This window comes from Protomyctophum bolini, assembly GCF_963924005.1.
Source record: "Protomyctophum bolini genome assembly, chromosome: 15".
Classification (NCBI taxonomy): Eukaryota; Metazoa; Chordata; class Actinopteri; order Myctophiformes; family Myctophidae; genus Protomyctophum; species Protomyctophum bolini.
Genome location: NC_137876.1, coordinates 4,245,957 through 4,270,991, shown reverse-complemented (window position 1 = coordinate 4,270,991; position 25,035 = coordinate 4,245,957).

Genomic DNA, 25,035 nt, shown 5'->3' with positions numbered 1-25,035 from the left:
TCCCAAAATAATTTGCCTAAAATAATTTGCCTCCCAAAATAATTTGCCAAAATAATTTGCCTCCCAAAATAATTTGCCAAAATAATTTGCCTCCCAAAATAATTTGCCTCCCAAAATAATTTGCCTCCCAAAATAATTTGCCTGCCAAAATAATTTGTCTCCCAAAATAATTTGTCTCCCAAAATAATTTGCCAAAATAATTTGCCTCCCAAAATAATTTGCCAAAATAATTTGCCTCCCAAAATAATTTGCCAAAATAATTTGCCTCCCAAAATAATTTGCCAAAATAATTTGCCAAAATAATTTGCCTCCCAAAATAATTTGCCAAAATAATTTGCCTCCCAAAATAATTTGCGTCCCAAAATAATTTGCCAAAATAATTTGCCAAAATAAATTTGCCTCCCAAAATAATTTGCATCCCAAAATAATTTGCCAAAATAATTTGCCTCCCAAAATAATTTGCCAAAATAATTTGCCTCCCAAAATAATTTGCCAAAATAATTTGCATCCCAAAATTATTTGCCAAAATTATTTGCCTCCCAAAATAATTTGGCAAATAATGTTTTAGGAGCTGTTTCTCAACAACCAAAGTGTCAAATAATGGTTAGAAGCTGTTTTTCAACAACCAAAAGTGTCAAATAATGTTTTAGGAGCTGTTTCTCAACAACCAAAAGTGTAAAATAATGTTTTATGAGCTGTTTCTCAACAACCAAAGTGTCAAATAATGGTTAAAAGCTGTTTTTCAACAACCAAAAGTGTCAAATAATGTTTTAGGAGCTGTTTCTCAATAACCAAAAGTGTAAAATAATGTTTTAGGAGCTGTTTCTCAACAACCAAAGTGTCAAATAATGGTTAGAAGCTGTTTTTCAACAACCAAAAGTGTCAAATAATGTTTTAGGAGCTGTTTCTCAACAACCAAAAGTGTAAAATAATGTTTTAGGAGCTGTTTCTCAACAACCAAAGTGTCAAATAATGGTTAGAAGTTGTTTTTCAACAACCAAAAGTGTCAAATAATGTTTTAGGAGCTGTTTCTCAACAACCAAAAGTGTAAAATAATGTTTTAGGAGCTGTTACTCAACAACCAAAGTGTCAAATAATGGCCTCCCAAAATAATTTGCCTAAAATAATTTGCCTCCCAAAATAATTTGCCAAAATAATTTGCCTCCCAAAATAATTTGCCAAAATAATTTGCCAAAATAATTTGCCAAAATAATTTGCCTCCCAAAATAATTTGCCTCCCAAAATAATTTGCCTCCCAAAATAATTTGCCTGCCAAAATAATTTGCCTCCCAAAATAATTTGCCTCCCAAAATAATTTGCCAAAATAATTTGCCAAAATAATTTGCCTCCCAAAATAATTTGCCTCCCAAAATAATTTGCCTCCCAAAATAATTTGCCAAAATAATTTGCCTGCCAAAATAATTTGCCTCCCAAAATAAATTGCCTCCCAAAATAATTTAACTCCCAAAATAATTTGCCTCCCAAAATAATTTGCCTCCCAAAATAATTTGCCAAAATAATTTGCCTCCCAAAATAATTTGCCTCCCAAAATAATTTAACTCCCAAAATAATTTGCCTCCCAAAATAATTTGCCTCCCAAAATAATTTGCCAAAATAATTTGCCTCCCAAAATAATTTGCCAAAATAATTTGCCTCCCAAAATAATTTGCCGAAATAATTTGCCTCCCAAAATAATTTGCCGAAATAATTTGCCTCCCAAAATAATTTCCCAAAATAATTTGCCGAAATAATTTGCCTCCCAAAATAATTTGCCAAAATTATTTGTCTCCCAAAATAATTTGCCAAAATAATTTGCCTCCCAAAATAATTTGCCAAAATAGTTTGCCTCCCAAAATAATTTGCCAAAATAATTTGCATCCCAAAATTATTTGCCAAAATTATTTGCCTCCCAAAATAATTTGGCAAATAATGTTTTAGGAGCTGTTTCTCAACAACCAAAGTGTCAAATAATGGTTAGAAGCTGTTTTTCAACAACCAAAAGTGTCAAATAATGTTTTAGGAGCTGTTTCTCAACAACCAAAAGTGTAAAATAATGTTTTATGAGCTGTTTCTCAACAACCAAAGTGTCAAATAATGGTTAGAAGCTGTTTTTCAACAACCAAAAGTGTCAAATAATGTTTTAGGATCTGTTTCTTAATAACCAAAAGTGTAAAATAATGTTTTAGGAGCTGTTTCTCAACAACCAAAGTGTCAAATAATGGTTAGAAGCTGTTTTTCAACAACCAAAAGTGTCAAATAATGTTTTAGGAGCTGTTTCTCAACAACCAAAAGTGTAAAATAATGTTTTATGAGCTGTTTCTCAACAACCAAAGTGTCAAATAATGGTTAGAAGCTGTTTTTCAACAACCAAAAGTGTCAAATAATGTTTTAGGAGCTGTTTCTTAATAACCAAAAGTGTAAAATAATGTTTTAGGAGCTGTTTCTCAACAACCAAAGTGTCAAATAATGGTTAGAAGCTGTTTTTCAACAACCAAAAGTGTCAAATAATGTTTTAGGAGCTGTTTCTCAACAACCAAAAGTGTAAAATAATGTTTTAGGAGCTGTTTCTCAACAACCAAAGTGTCAAATAATGTTTTAGGAGCTGTTTCTCAACAACCAAAAGTGTAAAATAATGTTTTAGGAGCTGTTTCTCAACAACCAAAGTGTCAAATAATGGTTAGAAGCTGTTTTTCAACAACCAAAAGTGTCAAATAATGTTTTAGGAGCTGTTTCTCAATAACCAAAAGTGTAAAATAATGTTTTAGGAGCTGTTTCTCAACAACCAAAGTGTCAAATAATGGTTAGAAGCTGTTTTTCAACAACCAAAAGTGTCAAATAATGTTTTAGGAGCTGTTTCTCAACAACCAAAAGTGTTAAATAATGTTTTATGAGCTGTTTCTCAACAACCAAAGTGTCAAATAATGGTTAGAAGCTGTTTTTCAACAACCAAAAGTGTCAAATAATGTTTTAGGAGCTGTTTCTCAACAACCAAAAGTGTAAAATAATGTTTTAGGAGCTGTTTCTCAACAACCAAAGTGTCAAATAATGGTTAGAAGCTGTTTTTCAACAACCAAAAGTGTAAAATAATGTTTTAGGAGCTGTTTCTCAACAACCAAAAGTGTAAAATAATGTTTTAGGAGCTGTTTCTCAACAACCAAAGTGTCAAATAATGGTTAGAAGCTGTTTTTCAACAACCAAAAGTGTCAAATAATGTTTTAGGAGCTGTTTCTCAACAACCAAAAGTGTAAAATAATGTTTTAGGAGCTGTTTCTCAACAACCAAAGTGTCAAATAATGGTTAGAAGCTGTTTTTCAACAACCAAAAGTGTCAAATAATGTTTTAGGAGCTGTTTCTCAACAACCAAAAGTGTAAAATAATGTTTTAGGAGCTGTTTCTCAACAACCAAAGTGTCAAATAATGGTTAGAAGTTGTTTTTCAACAACCAAAAGTGTCAAATAATGTTTTAGGAGCTGTTTCTCAACAACCAAAAGTGTAAAATAATGTTTTAGGAGCTGTTTCTCAACAACCAAAGTGTCAAATAATGGTTAGAAGTTGTTTTTCAACAACCAAAAGTGTCAAATAATGTTTTAGGAGCTGTTTCTCAACAACCAAAAGTGTAAAATAATGTTTTAGGAGCTGTTACTCAACAACCAAAGTGTCAAATAATGGCCTCCCAAAATAATTTGCCTAAAATAATTTGCCTCCCAAAATAATTTGCCTAAAATAATTTGCCTCCCAAAATAATTTGCCTCCCAAAATAATTTGCCTCCCAAAATAATTTGCCTCCCAAAATAATTTGCCTCCCAAAATAATTTGCCTGCCAAAATAATTTGCCTCCCAAAATAATTTGCCTCCCAAAATAATTTGCCAAAATAATTTGCCTCCCAAAATAATTTGCCAAAATAATTTGCCTCCCAAAATAATTTGCCTCCCAAAATAATTTGCCTCCCAAAATAATTTGCCAAAATAATTTGCCTGCCAAAATAATTTGCCTCCCAAAATAAATTGCCTCCCAAAATAATTTAACTCCCAAAATAATTTGCCTCCCAAAATAATTTGCCAAAATAATTTGCCTCCCAAAATAATTTGCCTCCCAAAATAATTTGCCTCCCAAAATAATTTGCCTCCCAAAATAATTTGCCAAAATAATTTGCCTGCCAAAATAATTTGCCTCCCAAAATAAATTGCCTCCCAAAATAATTTGCCGAAATAATTTGCCTCCCAAAATAATTTGCCGAAATAATTTGCCTCCCAAAATAATTTCCCAAAATAATTTGCCTCCCAAAATAATTTGCCGAAATAATTTGCCTCCCAAAATAATTTGCCAAAATAATTTGTCTCCCAAAATAATTTGCCAAAATAATTTGCCTCCCAAAATAATTTGCCAAAATAATTTGCCTCCCAAAATAATTTGCCAAAATAATTTGCCTCCCAAAATAATTTGCCAAAATAATTTGCCAAAATAATTTGCCTCCCAAAATAATTTGCCAACCCAAAATAATTTGCCTCCCAAAATAATTTGCCAAAATAATTTGCCTCCCAAAATAATTTGCGTCCCAAAATAATTTGCCAAAATAATTTGCCAAAATAAATTTGCCTCCCAAAATAATTTGCATCCCAAAATAATTTGCCAAAATAATTTGCCTCCCAAAATAATTTGCCAAAATAATTTGCCTCCCAAAATAATTTGCCAAAATAATTTGCATCCCAAAATTATTTGCCAAAATTATTTGCCTCCCAAAATAATTTGGCAAATAATGTTTTAGGAGCTGTTTCTCAACAACCAAAGTGTCAAATAATGGTTAGAAGCTGTTTTTCAACAACCAAAAGTGTCAAATAATGTTTTCGGAGCTGTTTCTCAACAACCAAAAGTGTAAAATAATGTTTTAGGAGCTGTTTCTCAACAACCAAAGTGTCAAATAATGTTTTAGGAGCTGTTTCTCAACAACCAAAAGTGTAAAATAATGTTTTAGGAGCTGTTTCTCAACAACCAAAGTGTCAAATAATGGTTAGAAGCTGTTTTTCAACAACCAAAAGTGTCAAATAATGTTTTAGGAGCTGTTTCTCAACAACCAAAAGTGTAAAATAATGTTTTAGGAGCTGTTTCTCAACAACCAAAGTGTCAAATAATGGTTAGAAGCTGTTTTTCAACAACCAAAAGTGTCAAATAATGTTTTAGGAGCTGTTTCTCAACAACCAAAAGTGTAAAATAATGTTTTAGGAGCTGTTTCTCAACAACCAAAGTGTCAAATAATGGTTAGAAGCTGTTTTTCAACAACCAAAAGTGTCAAATAATGTTTTAGGAGCTGTTTCTCAATAACCAAAAGTGTAAAATAATGTTTTAGGAGCTGTTTCTCAACAACCAAAGTGTCAAATAATGGTTAGAAGCTGTTTTTCAACAACCAAAAGTGTCAAATAATGTTTTAGGAGCTGTTTCTCAACAACCAAAAGTGTAAAATAATGTTTTAGGAGCTGTTACTCAACAACCAAAGTGTCAAATAATGGCCTCCCAAAATAATTTGCCTAAAATAATTTGCCTCCCAAAATAATTTGCCAAAATAATTTGCCTCCCAAAATAATTTGCCAAAATAATTTGCCAAAATAATTTGCCTCCCAAAATAATTTGCCTCCCAAAATAATTTGCCTCCCAAAATAATTTGCCTGCCAAAATAATTTGCCTCCCAAAATAATTTGCCTCCCAAAATAATTTGCCTCCCAAAATAATTTGCCAAAATAATTTGCCTCCCAAAATAATTTGCCTCCTAAAATAATTTGCCTCCCAAAATAATTTGCCAAAATAATTTGCCTGCCAAAATAATTTGCCTCCCAAAATAAATTGCCTCCCAAAATAATTTAACTCCCAAAATAATTTGCCTCCCAAAATAATTTGCCTCCCAAAATAATTTGCCAAAATAATTTGCCTCCCAAAATAATTTGCCGAAATAATTTGCCTCCCAAAATAATTTGCCGAAATAATTTGCCTCGCAAAATAATTTCCCAAAATAATTTGCCTCCCAAAATAATTTGCCGAAATAATTTGCCTCCCAAAATAATTTGCCAAAATAATTTGTCTCCCAAAATAATTTGTCTCCCAAAATAATTTGCCAAAATAATTTGCCTCCCAAAATAATTTGCCAAAATAATTTGCCTCCCAAAATAATTTGCCAAAATAATTTGCCTCCCAAAATAATTTGCCAAAATAATTTGCCAAAATAATTTGCCTCCCAAAATAATTTGCCAAAATAATTTGCCTCCCAAAATAATTTGCCTCCCAAAATAATTTGCCAACCCAAAATAATTTGCCTCCCAAAATAATTTGCCAAAATAATTTGCCTCCCAAAATAATTTGCCAAAATAATTTGCGTCCCAAAATAATTTGCCAAAATAATTTGCCTCCCAAAATAATTTGCCTCCCAAAATAATTTGCCAAAATAATTTGCCTCCCAAAATAATTTGCCTCCCAAAATAATTTGCCTCCCAAAATTATTTGCCTCCCAAAATAATTTGCCTCCCAAAATAATTTGGCAAATAATGTTTTAGGAGCTGTTTCTCAACAACCAAAGTGTCAAATAATGGTTAGAAGCTGTTTTTCAACAACCAAAAGTGTCAAATAATGTTTTAGGAGCTGTTTCTCAATAACCAAAAGTGTAAAATAATGTTTTAGGAGCTGTTTCTCAACAACCAAAGTGTCAAATAATGGTTAGAAGCTGTTTTTCAACAACCAAAAGTGTCAAATAATGTTTTAGGAGCTGTTTCTCAACAACCAAAAGTGTAAAATAATGTTTTATGAGCTGTTTCTCAACAACCAAAGTGTCAAATAATGGTTAGAAGCTGTTTTTCAACAACCAAAAGTGTCAAATAATGTTTTAGGAGCTGTTTCTCAACAACCAAAAGTGTAAAATAATGTTTTAGGAGCTGTTTCTCAACAACCAAAGTGTCAAATAATGGTTAGAAGCTGTTTTTCAACAACCAAAAGTGTAAAATAATGTTTTAGGAGCTGTTTCTCAACAACCAAAAGTGTAAAATAATGTTTTAGGAGCTGTTTCTCAACAACCAAAGTGTCAAATAATGGTTAGAAGCTGTTTTTCAACAACCAAAAGTGTCAAATAATGTTTTAGGAGCTGTTTCTCAACAACCAAAAGTGTAAAATAATGTTTTAGGAGCTGTTTCTCAACAACCAAAGTGTCAAATAATGGTTAGAAGCTGTTTTTCAACAACCAAAAGTGTCAAATAATGTTTTAGGAGCTGTTTCTCAATAACCAAAAGTGTAAAATAATGTTTTAGGAGCTGTTTCTCAACAACCAAAGTGTCAAATAATGTTTAGAAGTTGTTTTTCAACAACCAAAAGTGTCAAATAATGTTTTAGGAGCTGTTTCTCAACAACCAAAAGTGTAAAATAATGTTTTAGGAGCTGTTTCTCAACAACCAAAGTGTCAAATAATGGTTAGAAGCTGTTTTTCAACAACCAAAAGTGTCAAATAATGTTTTAGGAGCTGTTTCTCAACAACCAAAAGTGTAAAATAATGTTTTAGGAGCTGTTTCTCAACAACCAAAGTGTCAAATAATGGTTAGAAGCTGTTTTTCAACAACCAAAAGTGTCAAATAATGTTTTAGGAGCTGTTTCTCAACAACCAAAAGTGTAAAATAATGTTTTATGAGCTGTTTCTCAACAACCAAAGTGTCAAATAATGGTTAGAAGCTGTTTTTCAACAACCAAAAGTGTCAAATAATGTTTTAGGAGCTGTTTCTTAATAACCAAAAGTGTAAAATAATGTTTTAGGAGCTGTTTCTCAACAACCAAAGTGTCAAATAATGGTTAGAAGCTGTTTTTCAACAACCAAAAGTGTCAAATAATGTTTTAGGAGCTGTTTCTCAACAACCAAAAGTGTAAAATAATGTTTTAGGAGCTGTTTCTCAACAACCAAAGTGTCAAATAATGTTTTAGGAGCTGTTTCTCAACAACCAAAAGTGTAAAATAATGTTTTAGGAGCTGTTTCTCAACAACCAAAGTGTCAAATAATGGTTAGAAGCTGTTTTTCAACAACCAAAAGTGTCAAATAATGTTTTAGGAGCTGTTTCTCAATAACCAAAAGTGTAAAATAATGTTTTAGGAGCTGTTTCTCAACAACCAAAGTGTCAAATAATGGTTAGAAGCTGTTTTTCAACAACCAAAAGTGTCAAATAATGTTTTAGGAGCTGTTTCTCAACAACCAAAAGTGTTAAATAATGTTTTATGAGCTGTTTCTCAACAACCAAAGTGTCAAATAATGGTTAGAAGCTGTTTTTCAACAACCAAAAGTGTCAAATAATGTTTTAGGAGCTGTTTCTCAACAACCAAAAGTGTAAAATAATGTTTTAGGAGCTGTTTCTCAACAACCAAAGTGTCAAATAATGGTTAGAAGCTGTTTTTCAACAACCAAAAGTGTAAAATAATGTTTTAGGGGCTGTTTCTCAACAACCAAAAGTGTAAAATAATGTTTTAGGAGCTGTTTCTCAACAACCAAAGTGTCAAATAATGGCTAGAAGCTGTTTTTCAACAACCAAAAGTGTCAAATAATGTTTTAGGAGCTGTTTCTCAACAACCAAAAGTGTAAAATAATGTTTTAGGAGCTGTTTCTCAACAACCAAAGTGTCAAATAATGGTTAGAAGCTGTTTTTCAACAACCAAAAGTGTCAAATAATGTTTTAGGAGCTGTTTCTCAACAACCAAAAGTGTAAAATAATGTTTTAGGAGCTGTTTCTCAACAACCAAAGTGTCAAATAATGGTTAGAAGTTGTTTTTCAACAACCAAAAGTGTCAAATAATGTTTTAGGAGCTGTTTCTCAACAACCAAAAGTGTAAAATAATGTTTTAGGAGCTGTTTCTCAACAACCAAAGTGTCAAATAATGGTTAGAAGTTGTTTTTCAACAACCAAAAGTGTCAAATAATGTTTTAGGAGCTGTTTCTCAACAACCAAAAGTGTAAAATAATGTTTTAGGAGCTGTTACTCAACAACCAAAGTGTCAAATAATGGCCTCCCAAAATAATTTGCCTAAAATAATTTGCCTCCCAAAATAATTTGCCTCCCAAAATAATTTGCCTCCCAAAATAATTTGCCAAAATAATTTGCCTCCCAAAATAATTTGCCTCCCAAAATAATTTGCCTCCCAAAATAATTTGCCTCCCAAAATAATTTGCCTCCCAAAAATAATTTGCCTGCCAAAATAATTTGCCTCCCAAAATAATTTGCCTCCCAAAATAATTTGCCAAAATAATTTGCCTCCCAAAATAATTTGCCAAAATAATTTGCCTCCCAAAATAATTTGCCAAAATAATTTGCCTGCCAAAATAATTTGCCTCCCAAAATAAATTGCCTCCCAAAATAATTTAACTCCCAAAATAATTTGCCTCCCAAAATAATTTGCCAAAATAATTTGCCTCCCAAAATAATTTGCCTCCCAAAATAATTTGCCTCCCAAAATAATTTGCCAAAATAATTTGCCTGCCAAAATAATTTGCCTCCCAAAATAAATTGCCTCCCAAAATAATTTAACTCCCAAAATAATTTGCCTCCCAAAATAATTTGCCAAAATAATTTGCCGAAATAATTTGCCTCCCAAAATAATTTCCCAAAATAATTTGCCTCCCAAAATAATTTGCCGAAATAATTTGCCTCCCAAAATAATTTGCCAAAATAATTTGTCTCCCAAAATAATTTGCCAAAATAATTTGCCAAAATAATTTGCCTCCCAAAATAATTTGCCAAAATAATTTGCCTCCCAAAATAATTTGCCAAAATAATTTGCCTCCCAAAATAATTTGCCAAAATAATTTGCCTCCCAAAATAATTTGCCAACCCAAAATAATTTGCCTCCCAAAATAATTTGCCAAAATAATTTGCCTCCCAAAATAATTTGCCAAAATAATTTGCGTCCCAAAATAATTTGCCAAAATAATTTGCCAAAATAAATTTGCCTCCCAAAATAATTTGCATCCCAAAATAATTTGCCAAAATAATTTGCCTCCCAAAATAATTTGCCAAAATAATTTGCCTCCCAAAATAATTTGCCAAAATAATTTGCATCCCAAAATTATTTGCCAAAATTATTTGCCTCCCAAAATAATTTGGCAAATAATGTTTTAGGAGCTGTTTCTCAACAACCAAAGTGTCAAATAATGGTTAGAAGCTGTTTTTCAACAACCAAAAGTGTCAAATAATGTTTTAGGAGCTGTTTCTCAATAACCAAAAGTGTAAAATAATGTTTTAGGAGCTGTTTCTCAACAACCAAAGTGTCAAATAATGGTTAGAAGCTGTTTTTCAACAACCAAAAGTGTCAAATAATGTTTTCGGAGCTGTTTCTCAACAACCAAAAGTGTAAAATAATGTTTTAGGAGCTGTTTCTCAACAACCAAAGTGTCAAATAATGTTTTAGGAGCTGTTTCTCAACAACCAAAAGTGTAAAATAATGTTTTAGGAGCTGTTTCTCAACAACCAAAGTGTCAAATAATGGTTAGAAGCTGTTTTTCAACAACCAAAAGTGTCAAATAATGTTTTAGGAGCTGTTTCTCAACAACCAAAAGTGTAAAATAATGTTTTAGGAGCTGTTTCTCAACAACCAAAGTGTCAAATAATGGTTAGAAGCTGTTTTTCAACAACCAAAAGTGTCAAATAATGTTTTAGGAGCTGTTTCTCAATAACCAAAAGTGTAAAATAATGTTTTAGGAGCTGTTTCTCAACAACCAAAGTGTCAAATAATGGTTAGAAGCTGTTTTTCAACAACCAAAAGTGTCAAATAATGTTTTAGGAGCTGTTTCTCAACAACCAAAAGTGTAAAATAATGTTTTAGGAGCTGTTACTCAACAACCAAAGTGTCAAATAATGGCCTCCCAAAATAATTTGCCTAAAATAATTTGCCTCCCAAAATAATTTGCCAAAATAATTTGCCTCCCAAAATAATTTGCCAAAATAATTTGCCAAAATAATTTGCCTCCCAAAATAATTTGCCTCCCAAAATAATTTGCCTCCCAAAATAATTTGCCTGCCAAAATAATTTGCCTCCCAAAATAATTTGCCTCCCAAAATAATTTGCCTCCCAAAATAATTTGCCAAAATAATTTGCCTCCCAAAATAATTTGCCTCCTAAAATAATTTGCCTCCCAAAATAATTTGCCAAAATAATTTGCCTGCCAAAATAATTTGCCTCCCAAAATAAATTGCCTCCCAAAATAATTTAACTCCCAAAATAATTTGCCTCCCAAAATAATTTGCCTCCCAAAATAATTTGCCAAAATAATTTGCCTCCCAAAATAATTTGCCGAAATAATTTGCCTCCCAAAATAATTTGCCGAAATAATTTGCCTCGCAAAATAATTTCCCAAAATAATTTGCCTCCCAAAATAATTTGCCGAAATAATTTGCCTCCCAAAATAATTTGCCAAAATAATTTGTCTCCCAAAATAATTTGTCTCCCAAAATAATTTGCCAAAATAATTTGCCTCCCAAAATAATTTGCCAAAATAATTTGCCTCCCAAAATAATTTGCCAAAATAATTTGCCTCCCAAAATAATTTGCCAAAATAATTTGCCTCCCAAAATAATTTGCCAAAATAATTTGCCAAAATAATTTGCCTCCCAAAATAATTTGCCAAAATAATTTGCCTCCCAAAATAATTTGCCTCCCAAAATAATTTGCCAACCCAAAATAATTTGCCTCCCAAAATAATTTGCCAAAATAATTTGCCTCCCAAAATAATTTGCCAAAATAATTTGCGTCCCAAAATAATTTGCCAAAATAATTTGCCTCCCAAAATAATTTGCCTCCCAAAATAATTTGCCAAAATAATTTGCCTCCCAAAATAATTTGCCTCCCAAAATAATTTGCCTCCCAAAATTATTTGCCTCCCAAAATAATTTGCCTCCCAAAATAATTTGGCAAATAATGTTTTAGGAGCTGTTTCTCAACAACCAAAGTGTCAAATAATGGTTAGAAGCTGTTTTTCAACAACCAAAAGTGTCAAATAATGTTTTAGGAGCTGTTTCTCAATAACCAAAAGTGTAAAATAATGTTTTAGGAGCTGTTTCTCAACAACCAAAGTGTCAAATAATGGTTAGAAGCTGTTTTTCAACAACCAAAAGTGTCAAATAATGTTTTAGGAGCTGTTTCTCAACAACCAAAAGTGTAAAATAATGTTTTATGAGCTGTTTCTCAACAACCAAAGTGTCAAATAATGGTTAGAAGCTGTTTTTCAACAACCAAAAGTGTCAAATAATGTTTTAGGAGCTGTTTCTCAACAACCAAAAGTGTAAAATAATGTTTTAGGAGCTGTTTCTCAACAACCAAAGTGTCAAATAATGGTTAGAAGCTGTTTTTCAACAACCAAAAGTGTAAAATAATGTTTTAGGAGCTGTTTCTCAACAACCAAAAGTGTAAAATAATGTTTTAGGAGCTGTTTCTCAACAACCAAAGTGTCAAATAATGGTTAGAAGCTGTTTTTCAACAACCAAAAGTGTCAAATAATGTTTTAGGAGCTGTTTCTCAACAACCAAAAGTGTAAAATAATGTTTTAGGAGCTGTTTCTCAACAACCAAAGTGTCAAATAATGGTTAGAAGCTGTTTTTCAACAACCAAAAGTGTCAAATAATGTTTTAGGAGCTGTTTCTCAATAACCAAAAGTGTAAAATAATGTTTTAGGAGCTGTTTCTCAACAACCAAAGTGTCAAATAATGTTTAGAAGTTGTTTTTCAACAACCAAAAGTGTCAAATAATGTTTTAGGAGCTGTTTCTCAACAACCAAAAGTGTAAAATAATGTTTTAGGAGCTGTTTCTCAACAACCAAAGTGTCAAATAATGGTTAGAAGCTGTTTTTCAACAACCAAAAGTGTCAAATAATGTTTTAGGAGCTGTTTCTCAACAACCAAAAGTGTAAAATAATGTTTTAGGAGCTGTTTCTCAACAACCAAAGTGTCAAATAATGGTTAGAAGCTGTTTTTCAACAACCAAAAGTGTCAAATAATGTTTTAGGAGCTGTTTCTCAACAACCAAAAGTGTAAAATAATGTTTTATGAGCTGTTTCTCAACAACCAAAGTGTCAAATAATGGTTAGAAGCTGTTTTTCAACAACCAAAAGTGTCAAATAATGTTTTAGGAGCTGTTTCTTAATAACCAAAAGTGTAAAATAATGTTTTAGGAGCTGTTTCTCAACAACCAAAGTGTCAAATAATGGTTAGAAGCTGTTTTTCAACAACCAAAAGTGTCAAATAATGTTTTAGGAGCTGTTTCTCAACAACCAAAAGTGTAAAATAATGTTTTAGGAGCTGTTTCTCAACAACCAAAGTGTCAAATAATGTTTTAGGAGCTGTTTCTCAACAACCAAAAGTGTAAAATAATGTTTTAGGAGCTGTTTCTCAACAACCAAAGTGTCAAATAATGGTTAGAAGCTGTTTTTCAACAACCAAAAGTGTCAAATAATGTTTTAGGAGCTGTTTCTCAATAACCAAAAGTGTAAAATAATGTTTTAGGAGCTGTTTCTCAACAACCAAAGTGTCAAATAATGGTTAGAAGCTGTTTTTCAACAACCAAAAGTGTCAAATAATGTTTTAGGAGCTGTTTCTCAACAACCAAAAGTGTTAAATAATGTTTTATGAGCTGTTTCTCAACAACCAAAGTGTCAAATAATGGTTAGAAGCTGTTTTTCAACAACCAAAAGTGTCAAATAATGTTTTAGGAGCTGTTTCTCAACAACCAAAAGTGTAAAATAATGTTTTAGGAGCTGTTTCTCAACAACCAAAGTGTCAAATAATGGTTAGAAGCTGTTTTTCAACAACCAAAAGTGTAAAATAATGTTTTAGGGGCTGTTTCTCAACAACCAAAAGTGTAAAATAATGTTTTAGGAGCTGTTTCTCAACAACCAAAGTGTCAAATAATGGCTAGAAGCTGTTTTTCAACAACCAAAAGTGTCAAATAATGTTTTAGGAGCTGTTTCTCAACAACCAAAAGTGTAAAATAATGTTTTAGGAGCTGTTTCTCAACAACCAAAGTGTCAAATAATGGTTAGAAGCTGTTTTTCAACAACCAAAAGTGTCAAATAATGTTTTAGGAGCTGTTTCTCAACAACCAAAAGTGTAAAATAATGTTTTAGGAGCTGTTTCTCAACAACCAAAGTGTCAAATAATGGTTAGAAGTTGTTTTTCAACAACCAAAAGTGTCAAATAATGTTTTAGGAGCTGTTTCTCAACAACCAAAAGTGTAAAATAATGTTTTAGGAGCTGTTTCTCAACAACCAAAGTGTCAAATAATGGTTAGAAGTTGTTTTTCAACAACCAAAAGTGTCAAATAATGTTTTAGGAGCTGTTTCTCAACAACCAAAAGTGTAAAATAATGTTTTAGGAGCTGTTACTCAACAACCAAAGTGTCAAATAATGGCCTCCCAAAATAATTTGCCTAAAATAATTTGCCTCCCAAAATAATTTGCCTCCCAAAATAATTTGCCTCCCAAAATAATTTGCCAAAATAATTTGCCTCCCAAAATAATTTGCCTCCCAAAATAATTTGCCTCCCAAAATAATTTGCCTCCCAAAATAATTTGCCTCCCAAAAATAATTTGCCTGCCAAAATAATTTGCCTCCCAAAATAATTTGCCTCCCAAAATAATTTGCCAAAATAATTTGCCTCCCAAAATAATTTGCCAAAATAATTTGCCTCCCAAAATAATTTGCCAAAATAATTTGCCTGCCAAAATAATTTGCCTCCCAAAATAAATTGCCTCCCAAAATAATTTAACTCCCAAAATAATTTGCCTCCCAAAATAATTTGCCAAAATAATTTGCCTCCCAAAATAATTTGCCTCCCAAAATAATTTGCCTCCCAAAATAATTTGCCAAAATAATTTGCCTGCCAAAATAATTTGCCTCCCAAAATAAATTGCCTCCCAAAATAATTTAACTCCCAAAATAATTTGCCTCCCAAAATAATTTGCCGAAATAATTTGCCTCCCAAAATAATTTGCCGAAATAATTTGCCTCCCAAAATAATTTCCCAAAATAATTTGCCTCCCAAAATAATTTGCCGAAATAATTTGCCTCCCAAAATAATTTGCCAAAATAATTTGTCTCCCAAAATAATTTGCCAAAATAATTTGCCAAAATAATTTGCCTCCCAAAATAATTTGCCAAAATAATTTGCCTCCCAAAATAATTTGCCAAAATAATTTGCCTCCCAAAATAATTTGCCAAAATAATTTGCCTCCCAAAATAATTTGCCAACCCAAAATAATTTGCCTCCCAAAATAATTTGCCAAAATAATTTGCCTCCCAAAATAATTTGCCAAAATAATTTGCGTCCCAAAATAATTTGCCAAAATAATTTGCCAAAATAAATTTGCCTCCCAAAATAATTTGCATCCCAAAATAATTTGCCAAAATAATTTGCCTCCCAAAATAATTTGCCAAAATAATTTGCCTCCCAAAATAATTTGCCAAAATAATTTGCATCCCAAAATTATTTGCCAAAATTATTTGCCTCCCAAAATAATTTGGCAAATAATGTTTTAGGAGCTGTTTCTCAACAACCAAAGTGTCAAATAATGGTTAGAAGCTGTTTTTCAACAACCAAAAGTGTCAAATAATGTTTTAGGAGCTGTTTCTCAATAACCAAAAGTGTAAAATAATGTTTTAGGAGCTGTTTCTCAACAACCAAAGTGTCAAATAATGGTTAGAAGCTGTTTTTCAACAACCAAAAGTGTCAAATAATGTTTTCGGAGCTGTTTCTCAACAACCAAAAGTGTAAAATAATGTTTTAGGAGCTGTTTCTCAACAACCAAAGTGTCAAATAATGTTTTAGGAGCTGTTTCTCAACAACCAAAAGTGTAAAATAATGTTTTAGGAGCTGTTTCTCAACAACCAAAGTGTCAAATAATGGTTAGAAGCTGTTTTTCAACAACCAAAAGTGTCAAATAATGTTTTAGGAGCTGTTTCTCAACAACCAAAAGTGTAAAATAATGTTTTAGGAGCTGTTTCTCAACAACCAAAGTGTCAAATAATGGTTAGAAGCTTTTTTTCAACAACCAAAAGTGTCAAATAATGTTTTAGGAGCTGTTTCTCAACAACCAAAAGTGTAAAATAATGTTTTAGGAGCTGTTTCTCAACAACCAAAGTGTCAAATAATGGTTAGAAGCTGTTTTTCAACAACCAAAAGTGTCAAATAATGTTTTAGGAGCTGTTTCTCAATAACCAAAAGTGTAAAATAATGTTTTAGGAGCTGTTTCTCAACAACCAAAGTGTCAAATAATGGTTAGAAGCTGTTTTTCAACAACCAAAAGTGTCAAATAATGTTTTAGGAGCTGTTTCTCAACAACCAAAAGTGTAAAATAATGTTTTAGGAGCTGTTACTCAACAACCAAAGTGTCAAATAATGGCCTCCCAAAATAATTTGCCTAAAATAATTTGCCTCCCAAAATAATTTGCCAAAATAATTTGCCTCCCAAAATAATTTGCCAAAATAATTTGCCAAAATAATTTGCCTCCCAAAATAATTTGCCTCCCAAAATAATTTGCCTCCCAAAATAATTTGCCTGCCAAAATAATTTGCCTCCCAAAATAATTTGCCTCCCAAAATAATTTGCCTCCCAAAATAATTTGCCAAAATAATTTGCCTCCCAAAATAATTTGCCTCCTAAAATAATTTGCCTCCCAAAATAATTTGCCAAAATAATTTGCCTGCCAAAATAATTTGCCTCCCAAAATAAATTGCCTCCCAAAATAATTTAACTCCCAAAATAATTTGCCTCCCAAAATAATTTGCCTCCCAAAATAATTTGCCAAAATAATTTGCCTCCCAAAATAATTTGCCGAAATAATTTGCCTCCCAAAATAATTTGCCGAAATAATTTGCCTCGCAAAATAATTTCCCAAAATAATTTGCCTCCCAAAATAATTTGCCGAAATAATTTGCCTCCCAAAATAATTTGCCAAAATAATTTGTCTCCCAAAATAATTTGTCTCCCAAAATAATTTGCCAAAATAATTTGCCTCCCAAAATAATTTGCCAAAATAATTTGCCTCCCAAAATAATTTGCCAAAATAATTTGCCTCCCAAAATAATTTGCCAAAATAATTTGCCAAAATAATTTGCCAAAATAATTTGCCTCCCAAAATAATTTGCCAAAATAATTTGCCTCCCAAAATAATTTGCCTCCCAAAATAATTTGCCTCCCAAAATAATTTGCCAACCCAAAATAATTTGCCTCCCAAAATAATTTGCCAAAATAATTTGCCTCCCAAAATAATTTGCCAAAATAATTTGCGTCCCAAAATAATTTGCCAAAATAATTTGCCTCCCAAAATAATTTGCCTCCCAAAATAATTTGCCAAAATAATTTGCCTCCCAAAATAATTTGCCTCCCAAAATAATTTGCCTCCCAAAATTATTTGCCTCCCAAAATAATTTGCCTCCCAAAATAATTTGGCAAATAATGTTTTAGGAGCTGTTTCTCAACAACCAAAGTGTCAAATAATGGTTAGAAGCTGTTTTTCAACAACCAAAAGTGTCAAATAATGTTTTAGGAGCTGTTTCTCAATAACCAAAAGTGTAAAATAATGTTTTAGGAGCTGTTTCTCAACAACCAAAGTGTCAAATAATGGTTAGAAGCTGTTTTTCAACAACCAAAAGTGTCAAATAATGTTTTAGGAGCTGTTTCTCAACAACCAAAAGTGTAAAATAATGTTTTATGAGCTGTTTCTCAACAACCAAAGTGTCAAATAATGGTTAGAAGCTGTTTTTCAACAACCAAAAGTGTCAAATAATGTTTTAGGAGCTGTTTCTCAACAACCAAAAGTGTAAAATAATGTTTTAGGAGCTGTTTCTCAACAACCAAAGTGTCAAATAATGGTTAGAAGCTGTTTTTCAACAACCAAAAGTGTAAAATAATGTTTTAGGAGCTGTTTCTCAACAACCAAAAGTGTAAAATAATGTTTTAGGAGCTGTTTCTCAACAACCAAAGTGTCAAATAATGGTTAGAAGCTGTTTTTCAACAACCAAAAGTGTCAAATAATGTTTTAGGAGCTGTTTCTCAACAACCAAAAGTGTAAAATAATGTTTTAGGAGCTGTTTCTCAACAACCAAAGTGTCAAATAATGGTTAGAAGCTGTTTTTCAACAACCAAAAGTGTCAAATAATGTTTTAGGAGCTGTTTCTCAATAACCAAAAGTGTAAAATAATGTTTTAGGAGCTGTTTCTCAACAACCAAAGTGTCAAATAATGGTTAGAAGCTGTTTTTCAACAACCAAAAGTGTCAAATAATGTTTTAGGAGCTGTTTCTCAACAACCAAAAGTGTAAAATAATGTTTTAGGAGCTGTTTCTCAACAACCAAAGTGTCAAATAATGGTTAGAAGTTGTTTTTCAACAACCAAAAGTGTCAAATAATGTTTTAGGAGCTGTTTCTCAACAACCAAAAGTGTAAAATAATGTTTTAGGAGCTGTTTCTCAACAACCAAAGTGTCAAATAATGGTTAGAAGTTGTTTTTCAACAACCAAAAGTGTCAAATAATGTTTTAGGAGCTGTTTCTCAACAACCAAAAGTGTAAAATAATGTTTTAGGAGCTGTTTCTCAACAACCAAAGTGTCAAATAATGGTTAGAAGCTGTTTTTCAACAACCAAAAGTGTCAAATAATGTTTTAGGAGCTGTTTCTCAACAACCAAAAGTGTAAAATGATGTTTTAGGAGCTGTTTCTCAATAACCAAAGTGTCAAATAATGGTTAGAAGCTGTTTTTCAACAACCAAAAGTGTCAAATAATGTTTTAGGAGCTGTTTCTCAACAACCAAAAGTGTAAAATAATGTTTTAGGAGCTGTTTCTCAACAACCAAAGTGTCAAATAATGGTAAGAAGCTGTTTTTCAACAACCAAAAGTGTCAAATAATGTTTTAGGAGCTGTTTCTCAACAACCAAAAGTGTAAAATAATGTTTTAGGAGCTGTTTCTCAACAACCAAAGTGTCAAATAATGGTTAGAAGCTGTTTTTCAACAACCAAAAGTGTCAAATAATGTTTTAGGAGCTGTTTCTTAATAACCAAAAGTGTAAAATAATGTTTTAGGAGCTGTTTCTCAATAACCAAAGTGTCAAATAATGGTTAGAAGCTGTTTTTCAACAACCAAAAGTGTCAAATAATGTTTTAGGAGCTGTTTCTTAATAACCAAAAGTGTAAAATAATGTTTTAGGAGCTGTTTCTCAACAACCAAAGTGTCAAATAATGGTTAGAAGCTGTTTTTCAACAACCAAAAGTGTCAAATAATGTTTTAGGAGCTGTTTCTAAACAACCAAAAGTGTAAAATAATGTTTTAGGAGCTGTTTCTCAACAACCAAAGTGTCAAATAATGGTTAGAAGCTGTTTTTCAACAACCAAAAGTTTAAAATAATGTTTTAGGAGCTGTTTCTCAACAACCAAAAGTGTAAAATAATGTTTTAGGAGCTGTTTCTCAACAACCAAAGTGTCAAATAATGGTTAGAAGCTGTTTTTCAACAACCAAAAGTGTCAAATAATGTTTTAGGAGCTGTTTCTCAACAACCAAAAGTGTAAAATAATGTTTTAGGAGCTGTTTCTCAACAACCAAAGTGTCAAATAATGGTTAAAAGCTGTTTTTCAACAACCAAAAGTGTCAAATAATGTTTTAGGAGCTGTTTCTCAACAACCAAAAGTGTAAAATAATGTTTTATGAGCTGTTTCTCAACAACCAAAGTGTCAAATAATGGTTAGAAGCTGTTTTTCAACAACCAAAAGTGTCAAATAATGTTTTAGGAGCTGTTTCTCAATAACCAAAAGTGTAAAATAATGTTTTAGGAGCTGTTTCTCAACAACCAAAGTGTCAAATAATGTTTAGAAGTTGTTTTTCAACAACCAAAAGTGTCAAATAATGTTTTAGGAGCTGTTTCTCAACAACCAAAAGTGTAAAATAATGTTTTAGGAGCTGTTTCTCAACAACCAAAGTGTCAAATAATGGTTAGAAGCTGTTTTTCAACAACCAAAAGTGTCAAATAATGTTTTAGGAGCTGTTTCTCAACAACCAAAAGTGTAAAATAATGTTTTAGGAGCTGTTTCTCAACAACCAAAGTGTCAAATAATGGTTAGAAGCTGTTTTTCAACAACCAAAAGTGTCAAATAATGTTTTAGGAGCTGTTTCTCAACAACCAAAAGTGTAAAATAATGTTTTAGGAGCTGTTTCTCAACAACCAAAGTGTCAAATAATGGTAAGAAGCTGTTTTTCAACAACCAAAAGTGTCAAATAATGTTTTAGGAGCTGTTTCTCAACAACCAAAAGTGTAAAATAATGGTAAGAAGCTGTTTTTCAACAACCAAAAGTGTCAAATAATGTTTTAGGAGCTGTTTCTCAACAACCAAAAGTGTAAAATAATGTTTTAGGAGCTGTTTCTCAACAACCAAAGTGTCAAATAATGGTTAGAAGCTGTTTTTCAACAACCAAAAGTGTCAAATAATGTTTTAGGAGCTGTTTCTCAATAACCAAAAGTGTAAAATAATGTTTTAGGAGCTGTTTCTCAACAACCAAAGTGTCAAATAATGGTTAGAAGCTGTTTTTCAACAACCAAAAGTGTCAAATAATGTTTTAGGAGCTGTTTCTCAACAACCAAAAGTGTAAAATAATGTTTTATGAGCTGTTTCTCAACAACCAAAGTGTCAAATAATGGTTAGAAGCTGTTTTTCAACAACCAAAAGTGTCAAATAATGTTTTAGGAGCTGTTTCTCAACAACGAAAAGTGTAAAATAATGTTTTAGGAGCTGTTTCTCAACAACCAAAGTGTCAAATAATGGTTAGAAGCTGTTTTTCAACAACCAAAAGTGTAAAATAATGTTTTAGGAGCTGTTTCTCAACAACCAAAAGTGTAAAATAATGTTTTATGAGCTGTTTCTCAACAACCAAAGTGTCAAATAATGGTTAGAAGCTGTTTTTCAACAACCAAAAGTGTCAAATAATGTTTTAGGAGCTGTTTCTCAACAACCAAAAGTGTAAAATAATGTTTTAGGAGCTGTTTCTCAACAACCAAAGTGTCAAATAATGGTTAGAAGCTGTTTTTCAACAACCAAAAGTGTCAAATAATGTTTTAGGAGCTGTTTCTCAACAACCAAAAGTGTAAAATAATGTTTTAGGAGCTGTTTCTCAACAACCAAAGTGTCAAATAATGGTTAGAAGCTGTTTTTCAACAACCAAAAGTGTAAAATAATGTTTTAGGAGCTGTTTCTCAACAACCAAAAGTGTAAAATAATGTTTTAGGAGCTGTTTCTCAACAACCAAAGTGTCAAATAATGGTTAGAAGCTGTTTTTCAACAACCAAAAGTGTCAAATAATGTTTTAGGAGCTGTTTCTCAACAACCAAAAGTGTAAAATAATGTTTTAGGAGCTGTTTCTCAACAACCAAAGTGTCAAATAATGGTTAGAAGCTGTTTTTCAACAACCAAAAGTGTCAAATAATGTTTTAGGAGCTGTTTCTCAACAACCAAAAGTGTAAAATAATGTTTTAGGAGCTGTTTCTCAACAACCAAAGTGTCAAATAATGGTTAGAAGTTGTTTTTCAACAACCAAAAGTGTCAAATAATGTTTTAGGAGCTGTTTCTCAACAACCAAAAGTGTAAAATAATGTTTTAGGAGCTGTTTCTCAACAACCAAAGTGTCAAATAATGGTTAGAAGTTGTTTTTCAACAACCAAAAGTGTCAAATAATGTTTTAGGAGCTGTTTCTCAACAACCAAAAGTGTAAAATAATGTTTTAGGAGCTGTTACTCAACAACCAAAGTGTCAAATAATGGCCTCCCAAAATAATTTGCCTAAAATAATTTGCCTCCCAAAATAATTTGCCTAAAATAATTTGCCTCCCAAAATAATTTGCCTCCCAAAATAATTTGCCTCCCAAAATAATTTGCCTCCCAAAATAATTTGCCTCCCAAAATAATTTGCCTGCCAAAATAATTTGCCTCCCAAAATAATTTGCCTCCCAAAATAATTTGCCAAAATAATTTGCCTCCCAAAATAATTTGCCAAAATAATTTGCCTCCCAAAATAATTTGCCTCCCAAAATAATTTGCCTCCCAAAATAATTTGCCTCCCAAAATAATTTGCCAAAATAATTTGCCTGCCAAAATAATTTGCCTCCCAAAATAAATTGCCTCCCAAAATAATTTAACTCCCAAAATAATTTGCCTCCCAAAATAATTTGCCAAAATAATTTGCCTCCCAAAATAATTTGCCTCCCAAAATAATTTGCCTCCCAAAATAATTTGCCTCCCAAAATAATTTGCCAAAATAATTTGCCTGCCAAAATAATTTGCCTCCCAAAATAAATTGCCTCCCAAAATAATTTAACTCCCAAAATAATTTGCCTCCCAAAATAATTTGCCGAAATAATTTGCCTCCCAAAATAATTTGCCGAAATAATTTGCCTCCCAAAATAATTTCCCAAAATAATTTGCCTCCCAAAATAATTTGCCGAAATAATTTGCCTCCCAAAATAATTTGCCAAAATAATTTGTCTCCCAAAATAATTTGCCAAAATAATTTGCCTCCCAAAATAATTTGCCAAAATAATTTGCCTCCCAAAATAATTTGCCAAAATAATTTGCCTCCCAAAATAATTTGCCAAAATAATTTGCCAAAATAATTTGCCTCCCAAAATAATTTGCCAACCCAAAATAATTTGCCTCCCAAAATAATTTGCCAAAATAATTTGCCTCCCAAAATAATTTGCGTCCCAAAATAATTTGCCAAAATAATTTGCCAAAATAAATTTGCCTCCCAAAATAATTTGCATCCCAAAATAATTTGCCAAAATAATTTGCCTCCCAAAATAATTTGCCAAAATAATTTGCCTCCCAAAATAATTTGCCAAAATAATTTGCATCCCAAAATTATTTGCCAAAATTATTTGCCTCCCAAAATAATTTGGCAAATAATGTTTTAGGAGCTGTTTCTCAACAACCAAAGTGTCAAATAATGGTTAGAAGCTGTTTTTCAACAACCAAAAGTGTCAAATAATGTTTTAGGAGCTGTTTCTCAATAACCAAAAGTGTAAAATAATGTTTTAGGAGCTGTTTCTCAACAACCAAAGTGTCAAATAATGGTTAGAAGCTGTTTTTCAACAACCAAAAGTGTCAAATAATGTTTTCGGAGCTGTTTCTCAACAACCAAAAGTGTAAAATAATGTTTTAGGAGCTGTTTCTCAACAACCAAAGTGTCAAATAATGTTTTAGGAGCTGTTTCTCAACAACCAAAAGTGTAAAATAATGTTTTAGGAGCTGTTTCTCAACAACCAAAGTGTCAAATAATGGTTAGAAGCTGTTTTTCAACAACCAAAAGTGTCAAATAATGTTTTAGGAGCTGTTTCTCAACAACCAAAAGTGTAAAATAATGTTTTAGGAGCTGTTTCTCAACAACCAAAGTGTCAAATAATGGTTAGAAGCTGTTTTTCAACAACCAAAAGTGTCAAATAATGTTTTAGGAGCTGTTTCTCAACAACCAAAAGTGTAAAATAATGTTTTAGGAGCTGTTTCTCAACAACCAAAGTGTCAAATAATGGTTAGAAGCTGTTTTTCAACAACCAAAAGTGTCAAATAATGTTTTAGGAGCTGTTTCTCAATAACCAAAAGTGTAAAATAATGTTTTAGGAGCTGTTTCTCAACAACCAAAGTGTCAAATAATGGTTAGAAGCTGTTTTTCAACAACCAAAAGTGTCAAATAATGTTTTAGGAGCTGTTTCTCAACAACCAAAAGTGTAAAATAATGTTTTAGGAGCTGTTACTCAACAACCAAAGTGTCAAATAATGGCCTCCCAAAATAATTTGCCTAAAATAATTTGCCTCCCAAAATAATTTGCCAAAATAATTTGCCTCCCAAAATAATTTGCCAAAATAATTTGCCAAAATAATTTGCCTCCCAAAATAATTTGCCTCCCAAAATAATTTGCCTCCCAAAATAATTTGCCTGCCAAAATAATTTGCCTCCCAAAATAATTTGCCTCCCAAAATAATTTGCCTCCCAAAATAATTTGCCAAAATAATTTGCCTCCCAAAATAATTTGCCTCCTAAAATAATTTGCCTCCCAAAATAATTTGCCTCCCAAAATAATTTGCCAAAATAATTTGCCTGCCAAAATAATTTGCCTCCCAAAATAAATTGCCTCCCAAAATAATTTAACTCCCAAAATAATTTGCCTCCCAAAATAATTTGCCTCCCAAAATAATTTGCCAAAATAATTTGCCTCCCAAAATAATTTGCCTCCCAAAATAATTTGCCGAAATAATTTGCCTCCCAAAATAATTTGCCGAAATAATTTGCCTCCCAAAATAATTTCCCAAAATAATTTGCCTCCCAAAATAATTTGCCGAAATAATTTGCCTCCCAAAATAATTTGCCAAAATAATTTGTCTCCCAAAATAATTTGTCTCCCAAAATAATTTGCCAAAATAATTTGCCTCCCAAAATAATTTGCCAAAATAATTTGCCTCCCAAAATAATTTGCCTCCCAAAATAATTTGCCAAAATAATTTGCCTCCCAAAATAATTTGCCAAAATAATTTGCCAAAATAATTTGCCTCCCAAAATAATTTGCCAAAATAATTTGCCTCCCAAAATAATTTGCCAACCCAAAATAATTTGCCTCCCAAAATAATTTGCCAAAATAATTTGCCTCCCAAAATAATTTGCGTCCCAAAATAATTTGCCAAAATAATTTGCCTCCCAAAATAATTTGCCTCCCAAAATAATTTGCCAAAATAATTTGCCTCCCAAAATAATTTGCCTCCCAAAATAATTTGCCTCCCAAAATAATTTGCCTCCCAAAATTATTTGCCTCCCAAAATTATTTGCCTCCCAAAATTATTTGCCTCCCAAAATAATTTGGCAAATAATGTTTTAGGAGCTGTTTCTCAACAACCAAAGTGTCAAATAATGGTTAGAAGCTGTTTTTCAACAACCAAAAGTGTCAAATAATGTTTTAGGAGCTGTTTCTCAATAACCAAAAGTGTAAAATAATGTTTTAGGAGCTGTTTCTCAACA